Below are 17,919 nucleotides of genomic sequence, written 5' to 3' on the forward strand. Positions count from 1 at the left end.
TGGGTAGCCAGCTTCAAGTTCCTTGTTTTTGACAGTCCCACCTAGATATCCTAACATTAACTCAAACTGAACAAATCTAAAGGAGAATTCATCTGCACTCTTATTCTTACCTCTTATCTTATCAGCTTCTTACTGATTCTTACCTCTTATCAGCGTCTCCTAACAGCCCCATTCTGCCAGCAAGAACTGGCATTCTCTCCATCTTCTAAGCTTTCAAACTGGCTTACCCCTCAGTCACAAGTTCTGATAACTTAACCAGCAAAATCTCTTCGGAGTTCAATCCTTTTATATTCTACAGCCAAAAATATACACACAGAAATCACATGGTATTCAAACATTTCCTAACTTAAGCTCAATTAAATGTGTCAAAGTATTCTAGCTCTGTAGTAGGTTGATGGAGATCACAGATATATTTACAACTTCTATAATAACAAGAAAAACTGTGACTACTTTGTACACAAAAAATTCAACCCCTGCTAATATCACGATCCTATTTGTTGAGAAAATGCACTGTTTCCTAAAATAATGTATATGATTTACACTTAATCTGGAAGATAATTACTAACACTATTCCTTTGATGTTGATTATCTTCTATTTCATTTATCCTCCCTCTTTGTACTAAAAATAAAAATCAGAAATCATATTAAACCTAGAAGGTGATTTTTAGAATTAAAAATATAGAATATACAGAATGAATGACTATGAATATTGAATAAAATATGAGGAGTGTATGCCCAGGTCTAGCTGTAATATGTTCATCCTAAATATAACACAGACTATCCATGTGATTAGTATTCTTCTACATATTATATAACCTATATGTATTTTAAATTAACACATTTCAAATAAAATATAAAATATCTTCTCATATAAGTGGGCAAACTGATATTCTCAGATACATAATAGAATAGATTCATATCTGTTAAAACAGGTAACAGGTATACAATATCCTGTTTATGCTACACTCTGCTTTCATTAGATATCACCTTAAAATGTCCATGACAAACTGCCACAAATGCAAGGATGCATTATTATTAAATACTATATATAGATGTTTCCAAAGCTGAATATTACTCCAACAGTCAATACAACTATCTAGGGAGTCTGAAGAGTGCTAACAGCTTACAGATCATGAAATGAGAGTATTGCAATGCACTTGATGTAGACTACGCCAAAAAAAATACCTGGAAATTTCAGCCAACTCTACAGGGGTGTTTATTCATCTATACCCAATCATTTCACTTCACAAAGTCAGTGTTTCTCTCCCTTGATTTTTGTTTGGTCAAATGAAATGATGCAATTCTATGTATACTGTGAAAATTAGCACACTAACAGAATATGCATATAGTTAAAGAAAACATGAAATATCAGAATGCTACCATACCTATGCAGATCCAAATGTAAAAACACCACTATCTAGGAAAACAATAACACGCAAACACGAGGTTGCTTCTATTTCTGAGACCATAGTACCAGAAAGTCATTTCAATTAGTTGAAGAGATTTATACTAGAAACTGTCATACATGATTGACTATCCTTAAGTATTTACGTCTCTGGGTTTTTTTAAGATTTTATTTATTTATCTGATAGAGAGAAAGAGAGAGAGCACAAGCAGTGGGAGCAGCAGAGGGAGAGGGAGAAGCAGGCTCTCCACTGAGCAGGGAGCCTAAAGCAGGGCTCAATTCCAGGATCTTGGGATCATGACCTGAGCCGAAGGCAGAGGCTTAACCGACTGAGCCCCCCAGGGGCCCCTACTTCTGTGTTTTCATGTAAGAACAGGTTATAGACACCTGCATCCAAAATAAGCATAAAAGTATAAAGCCAATATGAAGCATTCATAATGCACTGGACATTTTGACACATCAGGTATCCATGTCAAGCTGACAACATGATTTTTAACTAAGCAGAAACAATACTTGGCATACTTGGAATGTAAAATACACTGACTTAAACATGGTGGCAGATGAGAAGTATCTAACAGGTTTGTCCCAACTTCCCAATAAAAGCATCATTGAGATACTTTAGAAAATACTTTTACTTCTAGCTGACTGGTTATCCTAGTCAACTGGGTAGTCAATGGAGTAGGGGCTGTCAATTTATAGAACACATAAAATTCTTTAAAAATACCTTTAAAAAAAAAAAAGCACTAATCCAGAGACATAACCAAATACTGAAGACTAAGACGATCTTAGGAACATCTACCAAGTGGTCTAGAGTTTTCACCTTTAATGTGCCTAAAATATTAAGATGGAGCATACACAAAGCCTAGACCTTTTACAAGATAAGAGGGAAAATTCAATTCAATTTCTTGTGTAAATATAAGACCCCAAAAGATAATATCCCCAGTGAAAGGCTTACCTTCAAGAAAAAACAATGCTCACCCACAGAGGAAAACAGTATGAAATCTTGCCTACTTTCGCCTTGACTCTGGGATCTAGGGTATGGGGTTTCTCCCCTATAAATCTCTAACCACAAGACACCTCCCATGCAGGTTTTTGGCCAGAATTTAACTACCTAGTTGTCAAAAAAAAAAAAAATATATATATATATATACACACACACACACATACTGAAGGAGAGATAAAGAGAGAGAGAATGAATTTAAATTTAAATTTAAATTTAAAGTGATTAGTCTTTGGTAGTGCTCCCAGACGTCTGGCAATAATTCATGCAAATTTCCAGGAAAAAAGTACCTTTAAACTTCAGTTTCAAAGTATTCTCACAGATAAAGTTTAGTAATCATTAGTTCACAATAAAAATAAAGATAACATAGAAAGCCGTGAAGAAACATTAGTAAAGTCAGCAAAAACAAATGATAGAATTAGACTTACAAAGACACAAGATATAATACTGGAAAAACAATTTCTAGAGATAAGAAATGTAATAATTGATATTAGAAATTCATTGGATTAGGTAAAACAGAAGATGAGGCACAAATTGTAAAAAGAATAAGTAAACTGGACAACAGGCCTAAAAAATATCCAGTAAAGTACACAACATAAAGACAAACCATGAGATGTAAACACAAGAAAACCTAAACAGAGTGAGAATGTTTAAAATATGTTCAATTAGAATTACAAAGGCAACTATGAATAGAGAGAATAAAAGATAATACTTTAAATAAAAATGGCTAAAAAAAAGGCTAATAATTTTCCAGTATGGATAAAATAACAATCATTAAATTCAGGAAGCCCAATGAATCAGGATAAACAGAAGAATTAATGTTGCTTAACAACAATCAAAACGAGGTATTGGTGAAAAAATCTGTTTACACTGCTGAGAGAAAATAATTTGAAAGCTAGAATTATATATCCATTGCAAATATCTTTTAAGTTCAAAGATGAAATAAACATATTATCAAACAAACTTTAAGTGTTTACTATGACCAAAATCTCATTAAAGGTACTCTAAAAAATGTGTTTCAGTAAGAAATAAAATGATCCTAGAACGAAGCTGTCATATAAAAAGGAAGGTATAAACATAAGTTAAATATATGACTAAATTTAAGTAAACATGGATGAAACAGTAAACATACTGTCTAGTTTAGATTTAAAAAAATAACTAAAATATGGACCAACAGATACATTAGGAAGTGTCAAAATTTTTTTTTCAAAGTTGTTAAAAATGACGTAAATAGATACACATGCCATGTTCAAAGATAGGAAGAATCAAATATAAGAATCTCAATAGACACAACTTCGCAAGTTTATGCAATTGTAATCAAATATTATGACTGAATTTTTGCTGTTGTTTAAACTTGACAAACTGATTATAAAATTTATGTGGCTGAAATAAGAGAGAATAATAGTCAACACATCCCTGAAAAGCAACAAGATCAATGTGGTTTGACATCCCCTATCAAAGACACCTGCTGAGGGCAACTAGCCTGAATGCCAGCTTTTTGTTATGCTTTACCTTAAAACCCAAGCCCCTGAGCAGTCATACAACTGCTTTTCTATGACAAACCTGTACCAGCCACAGTGTCTCAAGACCTCACCCAGAGGATCAGGGCAGTTCTGCACTGCACTGGGTCTCTAAAATTTGGAGTTCTAAAACCCAGCCACATGCCAGGGATAAAAGACAGGAACATTGCACTGCCAATGGGTGGGCTGACAGTGCAAACACAGACATGGTAGAGGCAGGGATCTGATGGAAGCCTGGGACACAAGAGGGTAGATTGTTTGCGCTTCTAAGAGGGCTTCCTGAAAAGTGGTGGATGCAAACTCACCTTTCCAGGGAAGAGAGCAGGCCAATGCCATTTTTCACCCCTCCCATCAACATGAACAGACTTTCAACAAGCAGCACAGCGCACACAATGGAGGCTTGGGCCCGATTACACCACACCCCACCCCCTAGTACACTTCATGTGCCTTTTATAACAGGCAAGTGTGATTGGGAGCCAGAGCAGCAACAGAACCCTTCCCCAGAAAATGAACACAAAACCGTGCACCCACCAGGTCTATTGATCATAGAGTGTTGAAAGCTTCAGTTGTAGTGGAAATAGGACCAGGCACAGGTGTTCTTAACACACAAAAGACAAGACCTAGACAAAATGCAAGGACAAAGGAATTCATTCAAAAAGAACAAACAACATGAGGTCTCATATAGGGAGCTAATCAAAAGAGATATAAGTAATACACCTGAACCAGAATTTAAAACCACAATCATAAGCATACTAGCTGGGCTTGAGAAAAGCATAGAAGAAAGCAGAGAGACCCTTACTGCAGGGATAAAAGACCTAAAATCTAGTCAGGCCAAGATAAAACATTCTATAACTGAGATGCAAAACCAACTGGATGTAATGACCACAAGTATGGAAGAAGTAGACGAACAGATAAGTAATATAGAAGATAAAATTATGGAAAATAATAAGAGTGAAAATAAGAGGTAAAGAAAAATATTGGATCGTGAATGAAGACTTAGGGAACTCAGTGATCCTTTATGGAAAGCATAATAACGTCCATATCATAGGAGTCCCAGAAGAAGAAGAGAGGCAAAAAGGGGCAGAAGGTTTACTTAAACAAGTTATAGCTAAAAACTTCCCCAATCTGGGGGAAGAAGGAAACATCCAAATCCAGGAGGCACAAAGAACTCCCATCAAAATCAACAAAAGCTGGCCAACACCAAGACATATGGTAGTAAAATTTGCCAATTACAGAGATAAGGAAAGAATCCTGAAAGCAACAAGGGAAAACAAATCCCTAACCTACAATGGAACACAAATCAGGTTAGCAGCAGATCACCAAAGAAACTTGGCAGGCCAGATGGGAGTGGCAGGATATATTCAACGTGATGAATGGGAAAAATATGCAGCCAAGAATATATTATTCAGCAAGGCTATCATTCAGAATACAAGGAGAGATAAAGAATTTCACAGACAAACAAAATAAAGGAATTTGTGACCACTAAACCAGCCCTGGAAGAAATATTAAAGGAGACTCTCTGAGTGGAAAACAAAGACCAAAAGCAACAAGACTAGAATGGAACAAAAAAAAAATCTCCAGAAACAGCAAATTAACAGATAATACAATGGCACTAAATTCATATCTATCATTAAACATTCTGAATAAAAATAGAGTAAATGCCCCAATAGAAAGACATAGGGTATCAGAATGGACTAAAAAAATTAAGACTCATCCATATGTTGCTTACAAGAGACCTAAAGACACCTGCAGATTGAAAGTGAGGGAAAGGAGAACCATCTATTATGTTAATGGATGTCAAAAGAAACGCAGAGTAGCGATATTTATATTAGACAAACTAGATCTTAAAACAATGACAGTAATAAGAAGGGAACAATATCATCGTAAAGGGGACTATCCAACAGGAATATCTAACAATTATAAATATTTATACCCCCAACTTGGGAGCACCCAAATACATAAATCAAGACAAACGTAAAGAAACTTACTGATAATAATACAAAAATAGTAGGGGACTCTAACACCCCATTTAGAGCACTGGATAAATCATCTAAGCAGAAGTTGACCAGCAAAGAATGGCTATGAATGATACACTGAACCAGATGGACTTCACAGATATATTCAGAACATTTCATCCTAAAGCAGCAGAATACACATGCTTTTCAAGTGTACATGGAACACTGTGCAGAATAGATCACATACTGGGTCACAAATCAGCTCTCAACAAGTACAAAAAAACTGAGATCATACCATGCATATTTTTAGACCAAAACGTTATAAAACTTGAAGTCAATCATACACACACACACACACACACGCAAATTGGAAAAGACCACAAATACATGGAGGTTAAAGAACATCCTACTAAAGAATGAATGGGTTCACTAGGATTAAAGAAGAAATTTTAAAAATGCACAGAAGCAAATGAAGATGAAAACATGATAGTCCAGAACCTTTGGGATAAAGCAAAGGCAGTTATAAGAGGGAAGATTATAGCAATACAGGTCTACCTCAAAAAAAAAGTTTCAAATTCACAACCTAACATTACACATAAAGGAGCTAAAAAAGTAACAGAAGGGGAGCCTGGGTGGCTCAGTTGGTTCAGTGTCTGCCTTCGGCTCAGGTCAAGATCTCAGGGCCGTGGGATTGAGCCCCACTTTGGGCTCCCTGCTCAGTGGAGAGTCTGCTTCTCCCTCTCCCTCTGCCCCTCCCCCACACTCATGCTCTCTCTCTCTCAAATGAATAAATAAAATCTTTAAAAAAAAAAAGGAACCGCAAATGAAGCCTAAAGCCAGCAGAAGAAGGGAAATAATAAAGATTATAGAAATAAATGATATAGAAACAAACAAAAAACAGTGGAACAAATCGACAAAACTAATAGCTGCTTCTTTGAAAGACTCGATAAAACTGATGAACTGCTACCCAAAATTATCAAAAGGAGAAAGGACTCAAATAAAATAATGAATGAGAGAGAAGAGATCACAACCAATACCACAGAAATATATGCAATTATTAGAGAATATTATGAAGAATTATATGCCAAGAAACTGGGCAATCTGGAAAAAAAGAACAAATTCATAGAAACATACACACTAACAAAACTGAAACAGAAAGATGTGGAAAATCTGAATAGGCCCAGTTATTGAATTAGTAATCAAAACTCTCCCAACGAACAAAAAAGTCCAGGGCCAGACGGCTTCCCAGGGGAATTCTACCAGACATTTAAAGAAGAGTTAATAACTATTCTTCTCAAACCCTTCCAAAAAATTAAAAATGGAAGGAAAACTTTCAAACTCATTCTACAAAGTCAGCATTACCTTGATTCCAAGATCAAAGACCCCACTAGAAAGGAGAACTACAGGCCAATATCCCTGATGAACATGGATGCAAAAATTCTTAACATGATACTGGCAAATTGAATCCAACAGTACATTAAAAGAATTATTCACCATGATTGAGTGGGTTTTATTCCTGGGCTGCAGGGTGGTTCGGTATTCGCAAATCAATCAATGTGATACACCACATTAATAAAAGAAAGGATAAGAACCATATGATCCTCTCAATAGATGCAGAAAAAGCATTTGACAAGGTAGACCATCATTCCTAATAAAAACCTTCAAAAAAAGTAGGGATGGATAACATACCTCAACATCATAAGAGCCATATATGAAAGACCCATAGCTAATATACTCAGTAGTGAAAAACTGAGAGCTTTTCCTTTGTGGTCAAGAAAAAAACAGGGATGTCTACTCACCATTGTTAATATTTTTTTAAAGATTTTATTCATTCATTTTGAGAGAGAGAGAGAACAAGTGAGCACAAGTCAGGGAAAACAGAAGAGGGAGAAGGAGAAGCAGACTCCTGGCTGAGCAGGAAGCCCGACGTGGGGCTCAATCCCAGGACCCTGAGATCATGACCTGAGCCAAAGGCAGATGCTCAACCAACTGAGCCACCCAGGTGCCCCTCACCATTGTTATTTAACATAGCACTGGAAGTCCTAGCCTTAGCAATCACACAACAAAAAGAAATAAAAAGCATTCAAATCCACAAAGAAGAGCTCAAACTTTCACTATTTGCAATTGATGTCATACTCTATGTAGAAAACCCAAGATTCCACCAAAAAAAAAATTGCTAGAACTGATACACAAATTCAGTAATGTCTCAGGATACAAAAATCAACCTACAGAAATCTGTTGCATTTCTATACACCAACAATAAAGAAACAGAAAGAGAAATCAAGGAATCGATGCCATTTATAACTGTACCAAAAGCAATAAGATACATAGGAATAACTCTAACCAAAGAGGTAAAAGATCTGTACTCCAAAAACTATAGAAGACTTATGAAAGAAATTGAAAATGTCACAAAGAAATGGAAAAATATTCCATGCTTATGGATTGGAAGAACAAATATTATTAAAATGTCTATACTACACAAAGCAATCTACACACTCAATGCAATCCCTATAAAAATACCACCAGCATTTTGCACATAGGTGGACAAACAATCCTAAAATTTGTATAGAACCACAAAAGACCCTGAATAGCCAAAGCAATACTGAAAAAGAAAAGCAAAGCTTGTACGTATCACAATGCTGGCCTTCCAGTTGTATTAAAAAGATGTGTGATCAAGACAGTATGGTACTGGCACAAGAACAGAGACATAGATCAAAGAAACAGGAGAGAAAACCCAGAAATGGACCCACAACTATATGGTCACCTCATCTTTGACAAAGCAGGAAAGAATATCCAATGGAGAAAAGACAGTTTCTTCACCAAATGGTGTTAGGAAAACTGGACAGCAACATGCAGAAAAATGAAACTGTACCATTTTCTTATATCATATACAAAAATAAACTCAAAATGGATGAAAGACCTAAATGTGAGACAGGAATCCATCAAAATTCTAGAGAAGAACACAGGCAGAAACCTCTTTGACCTCGGCCATAGCAACTTATTACCAGACCTGTCTCTGGAAACAAAGGGAAACAAAAGCAAAAATGAACCATTGGGACTTCATCAAGATAAAAAGCTTCTGCAAAGTGAAGGACACAATCAACAAAACTAAAACAGACCTATAGAATGGGAGAAGATATTTGCAAATGACATATCTGATAAAGGGTTATTATCCAAAATCTATAAAGAACTTACCAAACTCAACACCCAAAAAACAAATAATCCAGTTAAGAAATGGGCAGAAGACATGAATAGACATTTTTCCAAAACAACCAGATGGTCAACACACACATGAAAAGATGCTCAACATCCCTCATCATCAGGGAAATACAAATCAAAACCATGATGAGATACCACCTCACATCTGTCAGAATGGCTAAAGTTAACAAACAACACAGGAAACAAGAGATGTTGGTGAGGATATAGAGAAAAAGGAACCCTTTTACACTGTTGGTGGGAATGCAAACTGGTGCAGCTACTCTGGAAAACAGTATGGAGGTTCCCCAAAAAGTTAAAAATAGAACTACCCTATGACCAGTAATTGCACTACTAGGTATTTACTCAAAGGATACAAAAATACTGATTTGAAGGGGCACAAGCAACCTGATGTTTACAGCACCATTATCAACAATAGCCAAATTATAGAAAGAGACCAAATGTCCATCGATTGATGAATGAACAAAGAAGATGTGGTGTGTGTGTGTGTGTATAATGGAATATTAGTGAGTCATCAAAAAATGAAATCTTGCCATTTGTAAGGACATGGATAGAGCTATAGTGTATTATGCTAAGCCAAACAAGTCAGTCAGAGAGAGAAAAGTACCAGATGATTTCACTCATATGTAGTATTTAAGAAACAAAATAGATGAACATAGGGGAAGGGGAAAAAAGAGAGTGAAGCAAACCATAAGAGACTCTTAATTATTGAAAATAAACTGAGGTTTGGTGGAGGGGAGGTGGGCAGGGGATGGGTTAAATGTGTTATTGGTATTAAGGAGGGCACTTGTATTGAGCACTGGGTGTTACATGTATGTGATGAATCACTAAATTCTACTCTCGAAATCAATATTACACTACATGTTAATTAACTAGAATTTAAATACAAATTCAAAAAATAATAAAAGAAATAAACATAAGGTTTTTAGAATGGTATAAAGTGAACTGCTCATTATTAAGGCATTAATATAAAACAAAAGAAAAAACCCCACATAGTATGTTATAAAGAAAACTCATAGTAATAAAGTGATAAAGTCAACACACAGTAAAATGATCGCCTATATTCACAACTTAAAAATAATTATGGCCTATTCTTTAAACAATGCCTGAATAAGGGTATTTGCAATTTAATGAGAAGGCAGTCTGTCAGAGTTTAAACATAACACAAATATTTTACATTCCTGGGAAAGAGATTTTTTTAAACACATGGAATCAATTTTGTTTTTGCCTAACCAAATGTCCAAACCTCTGTCATGAAGTTTCTAATTAACACTGAAAATAGAAGCAAAGCAAATAATTGGAAGCTTATTAAATTCTGAAACTTTACTATGTTTCTGAAATAAAAGTAATTTTGAAGATAGTGGTTCTCAGAGGGACAATTTTGTCTAGTCGGGGACATTTTTTAATGTCTAAAGGCATTTTTGTTTTTCCTAACTGGTGGTGGGGAGGTTGCTACTGGCATCTAGTGGGTAGAGGCCAGGAATACTGCTAAACATCCAACAATGTATAGGACAGGACTTCACAAAAAAGAATTATTGAGCCAAAATATCAACAGTGTCAAAGTTAAGGAACTCGTCTTAAGCATATGCTTTCAGCACTTGTCAAATACTTTTAAACTTATTTATTGTGTAATATTTAAGACATACAGAAATGTATACACAAGACAATGAATCTATGTGCTTACCACTGAGCTTAATAAAAAGTGTTCAATCCCTCCTTCTCTATTCCTTACTGACTCTCTAGTTTTTATAGATTATTTAAAATACCTATTATGTTATTGCTATAACTGTGTTAAAATACGTCATAACATGTTGGCTATATCATGTTAAATTGTACTACAACTATCATATGACTTTAATAGATTTAATGATTAGGCATATTTATGCTTTACACAGGAGACCTAGAATTATAACAGAACATTGCAAAAACCATACAGTAAGTAAATATTTATTCCTTGTATGTAGACTGTCTTGAATAATTCCTGAATATACAACTGAGAGGAACTGGTTTTACAAATAAAAATCAATTACAAATGTGTTATAATTCATTAAATACATGACTAGCTGACAATCTGCGGATTCCAAACAAATTTATATAACACAAAAAAATGAGTAGGAAGCTGGTAAACAAAAAAACAAAAAAACAACCAAAAATACCATGTGATTCTTTTCCATCTCTGTTAGTTTCATTGAGGGCATTGGAGCCTGGATTCTCTGCCTCCATTTCTCCTGGGCTGAGGGACACCTGCTTTTGTCTAGAGGTAGCTTCATAACTGCAAGTTTGAATAAGGATTTTGGTATAACCTTGCTTCTCATTTCCTAGTTCAAGGTTCTAGAAATCTGTGTGAGGAAAAAGATGGCACTTTCCACATTCTACAACTGCAAGGGAATTCTTGATCTACCACAAACATCATGTATAGGATGAAAGAACCAGAATTTTAATAAAGTTCTATCATGGCTTGAAGTCTACAAGGCAGCAGAAAATATGATCTTTGAGGCCACATCTTGCTCAACTATTAATAAGACCAATATTTCGTTAATAAAACGAAATATTCGTTAAAATCTTTTAAAAAAAGACCTATGTTTTGTTCAAAGTGTAAATAAACTAAAATATGTTGCATTTTAAAATGCTTTTTACAATCCAATTAGTATAAAAAAATTGTTTAAAGCTACTTTTTCTCTCTTTTTAAAATAGTCTGATATCACTTATGAACATCAATACAAATGAATACTTGTATTAATCAACAATAGACATAGAAGGGATGAAAATAAGCAGTCATTACATTTACTTGGAATAGATATGATTTTATCAACAGACTGAAAGTAGCAAACAAGGGTCAAAGATAAGCAGTGAAGGAAGGGAAGAGAAAAAAAAAATCACCCAACTAACCAGTTAGAAAGAAAAGATGAAAAAGAACAGCAACTCATGGATAAAAGTATTTTTAGATTACAATAGCATGCCATAAAGTAATCATTTATTCCACCATGATGAAAAATGGGAAAGAAATGCTTTATGAATGTTCCTGTTATTGCTAATGTTTCATTTTTCTCTAAAAAATTATGGAAATGAATGTGGTTAATACAAGTTGTTATTTAAGAGAAAAATGTTTTCAAACTCTACAGTATTAATGCCATTATAGCCTTAATTGATATACTTATAGTCATCAACCCTTGTAAAATACACGAACACATGCAGACTCACAGGCTGCATAAAAGAGAGATGGTCGATAGCCGCGTAAATAGATCAATGATTACAAAGATGGATTGAGGAGACAAAAATGAGCTCTACTATTACACATGCATGAACTTCCTGACTATAAGAATAATGATACTCCAGAATTAGTTAACTGAGGGAAGTTGAAGAATCATTTTTCCCTGCAGAATCAATAGATACCCATCTATCTTTGACGGCTTAGGAGTAGCACTGCCTGGAATCAGGGCAATGTATCAGATGACCTGTGCTTTATTCTAATTATTATGTCAGGACCCAATAAAAGTTACATAATTCATATAATCTGTTTTGAGACATAAAGTAACAATTGGAAAAACATAATCATGTGGCTACCTGTAGACCCTATACATTTGGTACAGTGTTGGATACTTGAATGGGTTCCAGAAGAGTAACATGGCCAGCAGGAGTAGAAATTATCTGAGGGGAAAAAAGCAAGCTGGAATACTCCCATGCATTTACTACAGGAAGACATCTATGGAGGTATTTTTGTAATTTCCAGGTATGAAGGAGATGCCCTAGAGCCATATTTCACCGAGGGGATATTATTAAGAAAGATCAGGGCCCTTTATTTAGAAAAGAATTTATTTAAAATGAAAGAAAGTAAGGAAAGGAGGGAAGAGAGAAAGGAGGTAAGAGGAAGAGAGGGTGGGAAGGAAGGAGGAAAGGGAAGGAAGAAAGTTAAGAGAAAATGAAGTGGATGGAGAATGAAGAAAAATTTGATAGTGGATAGCTGCACACCCAGAAGAAATGCCTCTGTCCCTTAAAAATAAGGGAGACATCATCCAAAAGACAATAAACAGAACATTTGCTTAAGGAATACAATAATCTGGTATGATGTATGGATTATTTTAAGAAAAAACTACAAGAAAATAACTACTACTTAAACTAAGTAAATCACTAAAATTCAGGATATCAAAAGGGGTATCTTTTACCCCATCTCATTCTCTTAGTCATCATTCCTTAAAATTCTCCCCTGTGCTGGCTACTGTGACACACCACAGTATCTGGCCCTCTCCCTGACATGGTGGCTCACTTTGTTCCGATATCTATAACACCATCCATTCCCTCAACCAGTGTGTTCTAAGGAAACGTGGTCTTTAACCTTCCATTTGTCACTTTTCTTCCACTATCTACTTTGGTAGATATCCCCTATCCACTATCTTTGATCCTCATACTCGAACAAACATTTCTTTGCAAATGATTCCAAAAATCCTATTTTCAGTCCTAATCTCCATTCTGACTTCCAATTACATATTCTTTTTTTGTTTTTAAAGATTTTTTTTTTATTTTATTTATTTGAGAGAGAGAGAATGAGAGAGAGCACATGAGAGGGGGGAGGGTCAGAGGGAGAAGCAGACTCCCTGCTGAGCAGGGAGCCCGATGCGGGACTCGATCCAGGGACTCCAGGATCATGACCTGAGCCGAAGGCAGTCGCTTAACCAACTGAGCCACCCAGGCGCCCCCAATTACATATTCTAATATATTTTTTAAAATTTTCTCCCCTGCCCTTTTCTCTGTGTGACATATTTCACTTAACATAATGTTCTCAAGGTCCATCTGTGTTGTCATAAATAAAAGGATTTCCTCCTTTCCTATGGCTGAGTAATAGTCCTCTGTGTGTGTGTATGTGTGTGTGTGTAACTTCTTTATCTATTTATTTATCAATAGACATGTAGATTGTTTCCATGTCTTGGCTATTGTAAAAACAAAATGCTGCAATAAAAATGGGTATGCAGACATCTCTTCAGTATAGTGATTTCATTTCCTTCAGAGATATAACCAGGAGTGTGATTGCTCAATCATATAGTAGTTCAATTTTAATTTTTTCATGAATTAACACAGTTTTCCAGAGTGGCTGCACCAATTTACATTCCCACCAACAGTTTACAATGGTTCTCTTTTCTCCACATCCTCACCAGCACTTGTTATCTCTTGTCTTTTTTATAATAGTGATTCCAATAGATGTGAGGTGATATCTCATTATAGTTTTGATTTGTATTTCCCTGATAATTAGTAATACTGAGCATCTTTTCATGTACCTGTTGGCCACTGGAATATTTTCAAGTCCTTTGCTGATGCTTTAAGTCAAATTATTTGTTTTCTACTCTTTAAGTTGTAGGAGTTCCTTATATATATTGGATATTAACCGCTATCAGATTTGTGGTTTGCAAATATTTTCTCCCATACTGTAGGCTGCCTTTTCACTCTGTTGACTATTTCCTGTGCTGTGCAGAAAACTTAGTTTGATGTAGTCCCTCTTATTTTTGCTTTTAGTGTCACATCAAAAAAATATTTCCAAGATCAATGTCAAGGAGCTTTTCCCCTGTTTTCTTCTAGGAATTTTATGATTTAAAGACTTATATTTAAGTCTTTAAAAATCCATTTCAAATAAATTTTTGTGAATGGTATAAGGTGCCAGTTTCATTCTTTTGCATGTGACTATCCAGTTTTCCCAGCACAATTTATTGAAAGGATTAACCTTTTCTCCATTCAGTATTCTTAGCTACCTTATCCAGTATTATTTGACTGTATATGCACAGGTTTATTTCTGGGCTCTCAATTCTGTTCCATTGATCTACATACCATAATATTTTGATTACTATAGTTCTGTAATATAGTTTGATATCAGGAAGTGTGATGCCTCCATCTTTGTTCGTTCCTGGGATTGTTTTGGGTATTCGTGGTCCACTGTGTTTTCATGTGAATTTTAGGATTTTTTTTTTTATTTCTGTAAAAAATTCTACTGGAACCTTGAAAGAAATCATATTTTATCTATAGATCACTTTGGGTATTATGAACATTTTAACAAAATAATTCTTCCAATCCATGAACATGAAATATCTTTCCATTTACCTGTGTCTTCTTCGATCTCTGTCATCAGTATCTTAGAGATTTCAGGCTACAGATTTTTCATCTCCTTAAATTGATGCCTAAGTACTGTACTGTTCTTAATGCTATTTTGAGACTGTTTCTTTTTCAGATATTTTGTTGTTACTACACAGAAACACAACTGCTTTTTGTATGTTAATTTTGTATCCTGCAACTTTACTGAAGTTGCTTATTAGTTCTATCAATTTTTTGATGGAGTCTTTATGATTTTCTATATTTAAGATCATGTGATCTGCAAACACAATTTTACTTCTCTCTTTCCTATTTGGATGTGTTTTATTTATTTTCATGCTTCATTGCTCTGATTAGGACTACCAGTACTAGGTTGAATAGGAGTGGAAAGAACGGACATCCTTCCCTTATTCCTGACCTTGGAGGGAAAGCTTTCCACCTTTCATCGTTCAGTATGGTATTAGCTGTATGCTTATCACTTATGGCCTTTAACATGTTGAAGTATGTTCCTTCTATATCCAAACTGTTGAGAGGTTTTATCATGAATGGATATTGAATTTTGTCAAATGTTTTTTCTGCATCTATTGAGATGATCATATGGGTTTTATCTTTCATTCTATTAACATGATGTATCCCATTTACTAATTTATGCATATTGAACATAATGTTTTGATTACATTTTTGTGATCAGATCTTTGCATCACAGATCTGAATCACAATTGATCATGGTTTATGATCCTTTTAATGAACTGTTGAATTCGATTTGCTAGCTGTTGATAAATTTTGCATTCATATTCATCAGGTATATTGGCCTATACTTTTCTTGTAGTGTTCTTATCTGGCTTTGGTATCAGGGTAATGCTGGTGTCATAAAATGAGATGGGGAGTATTCCTTCCTCTTCCCATTTTTGGAAGCATTTCAGAAGGATTGGTGTTAATTCTTTTTTAACCGTTTGGTAAAATTCATGAGTGAAATCATCTGATCCTAGACTTTTCTTTGTTGAGAGGTTTTTGATTACTGTTTCAATCTCCTTAGTCATCATGGTCTGTTCATATATCCTATTTCTTCATGATTCAGTCTTGTTCAGTTGTATGTCACTCAGAATTTATCCATTTCTTCTAGGCTGTGCAATCAGTTGGCATATAATTGTTCACAGTAGTCTCTTATAATCCTTTGTATTTCTTTGGCATCAGATGTAATGTCTTCTATTTCATTTATAATTTTATTTATGTGGATCTTCTCTTTTCTTTTCCTTGGGTTAGTCTAGCTACAGGCTTGTCAATTTTATCTTTCCAAAGAACTAACTCTTAGTTTTATTCATCTATTCTATTGTTTTCTTATTCTCGATTTCATTTATTTCTGCTCTACTCTTTTCCTTCTGTCTGCTAACCTTGGGCTTAGTTCTTTTTTTTTTTTTCTAGTACCCGGAAGTGTAAAGTTCAGTTATTTGAGATCTTTCTTTTTCTTGATATATGTGTTTATACCTAAATTCCCTGTTAGAAGTGCTTTAATTCCATCCCATAAGTTTTGTCTCAACAAATATTTTTTTATTTCATTTTTTAAAAAGCCTTCTGTAATCCATTAGTTGTTCAGGAGTATGCTGTTTAATTTCCATATATTCGACTTCTAGTTCCATACCACTGTGGTCAGAAAAGACACTTGGGGTGGCTTGCACCAACCTGCCAGATGAGGGGCTGCATGGCTTTGGCCTCCACTGCAGCCCTGTTCAGGCCGCGGGGCCTGGAACCTGCTGCAGTTCCCATGGCTGGTGGGGCAGCTCAAGAGAGTCCCATGGACTGCCTGGATATACAAAAATGTTTAGAGGTAAGTGTATCAGATCACATGTACAGAATGGCAGTTATGGCTCTCGTTCCCAAAAGTGAGCATCTTAACAAAGACCAGAAGCTATGAAGCAGCTAACCCAGCTCCTCCTAGAGCATCTCAGAAAGGAACTTTATGAACTTCGGGAAAAGTATGAGACCCAATTCAGTGCATAAGCCAAATATGTGAAGCAGCTGGACCAAAGTGAGATGATTCTTCAGATATCTGAGTATGAAGGCCTTGAAAACAAACCTGGGAGGTTGTACAAGTTCTATAATTCAACAGCAGGAAAATTCAGTCACCCTAAGTTAGTCCAACTTGTTTCTGAACTTGAGGCAAAAAGAAACACTAACATAGTTGCCACCACCAGTGAGCCACCCTCCTGATATGGCCTCTGTGTTGCTATACTCATGTGACAAACATTTTATTTTTCCATTTCATGGTGTTGTTTTGCCACTATTAGTTTGTTGATTCCACAGATATGAGTCTATTCATTTGCAATTGCCTGGACTCCAGTAAGAAATGCGATACAGTTTGGATGATAAAAGAAGCTATGGAACAGGATGTGGTCCGAAAATGCCATGGATGCAGATTAAGGGCAGTGCAGGGAGGTTTTTCTAAACTAAATACATTTTTAAAACCTTAAAAAAAAAGAAAAGATGCGTGGTATGATTTTAATCTTCTTAAATTTGCTACTACTTTTGTTATCTACCATATGATCTATCCTGGAGATCATTCCATGTGCACTTGAAAAGATTATGTATTCTGCTGCTATAGTATGAAATGTTCTATATATGTGCATTATGTCAATTTTGGTCTATAGTGTTGTTCAAATCTACTGTTTTCTTATTGATTCTTTGTTTGGATAACCTATCCATTGTTGAAACTGGGTATTAAAGTTCCCAACTATTACTGAATTGCTGGGGGTT

General features: G+C 35.2%; 1 protein-coding gene and 1 pseudogene across 2 annotated transcripts in view; one reads left to right on the forward strand and one right to left on the reverse strand.

The window, feature by feature from the left end:
* The window catches only part of LOC102727555 (protein diaphanous homolog 2), a 687,910-nt gene that overhangs the window by 464,015 nt on the left and 205,976 nt on the right, over positions 1 to 17,919 (reverse strand). The gene's annotated exons all lie outside the window — the stretch shown is intronic.
* On the forward strand, positions 4,555 to 17,376 carry LOC115939092 (5'-deoxynucleotidase HDDC2 pseudogene; annotated as a pseudogene).

The sequence above is a fragment of the Leptonychotes weddellii genome, chromosome X (genome assembly GCF_054177405.1).
Source record: "Leptonychotes weddellii isolate Sample4059 chromosome X, ASM5417740v2, whole genome shotgun sequence".
Taxonomy (NCBI): domain Eukaryota; kingdom Metazoa; phylum Chordata; class Mammalia; order Carnivora; family Phocidae; genus Leptonychotes; species Leptonychotes weddellii.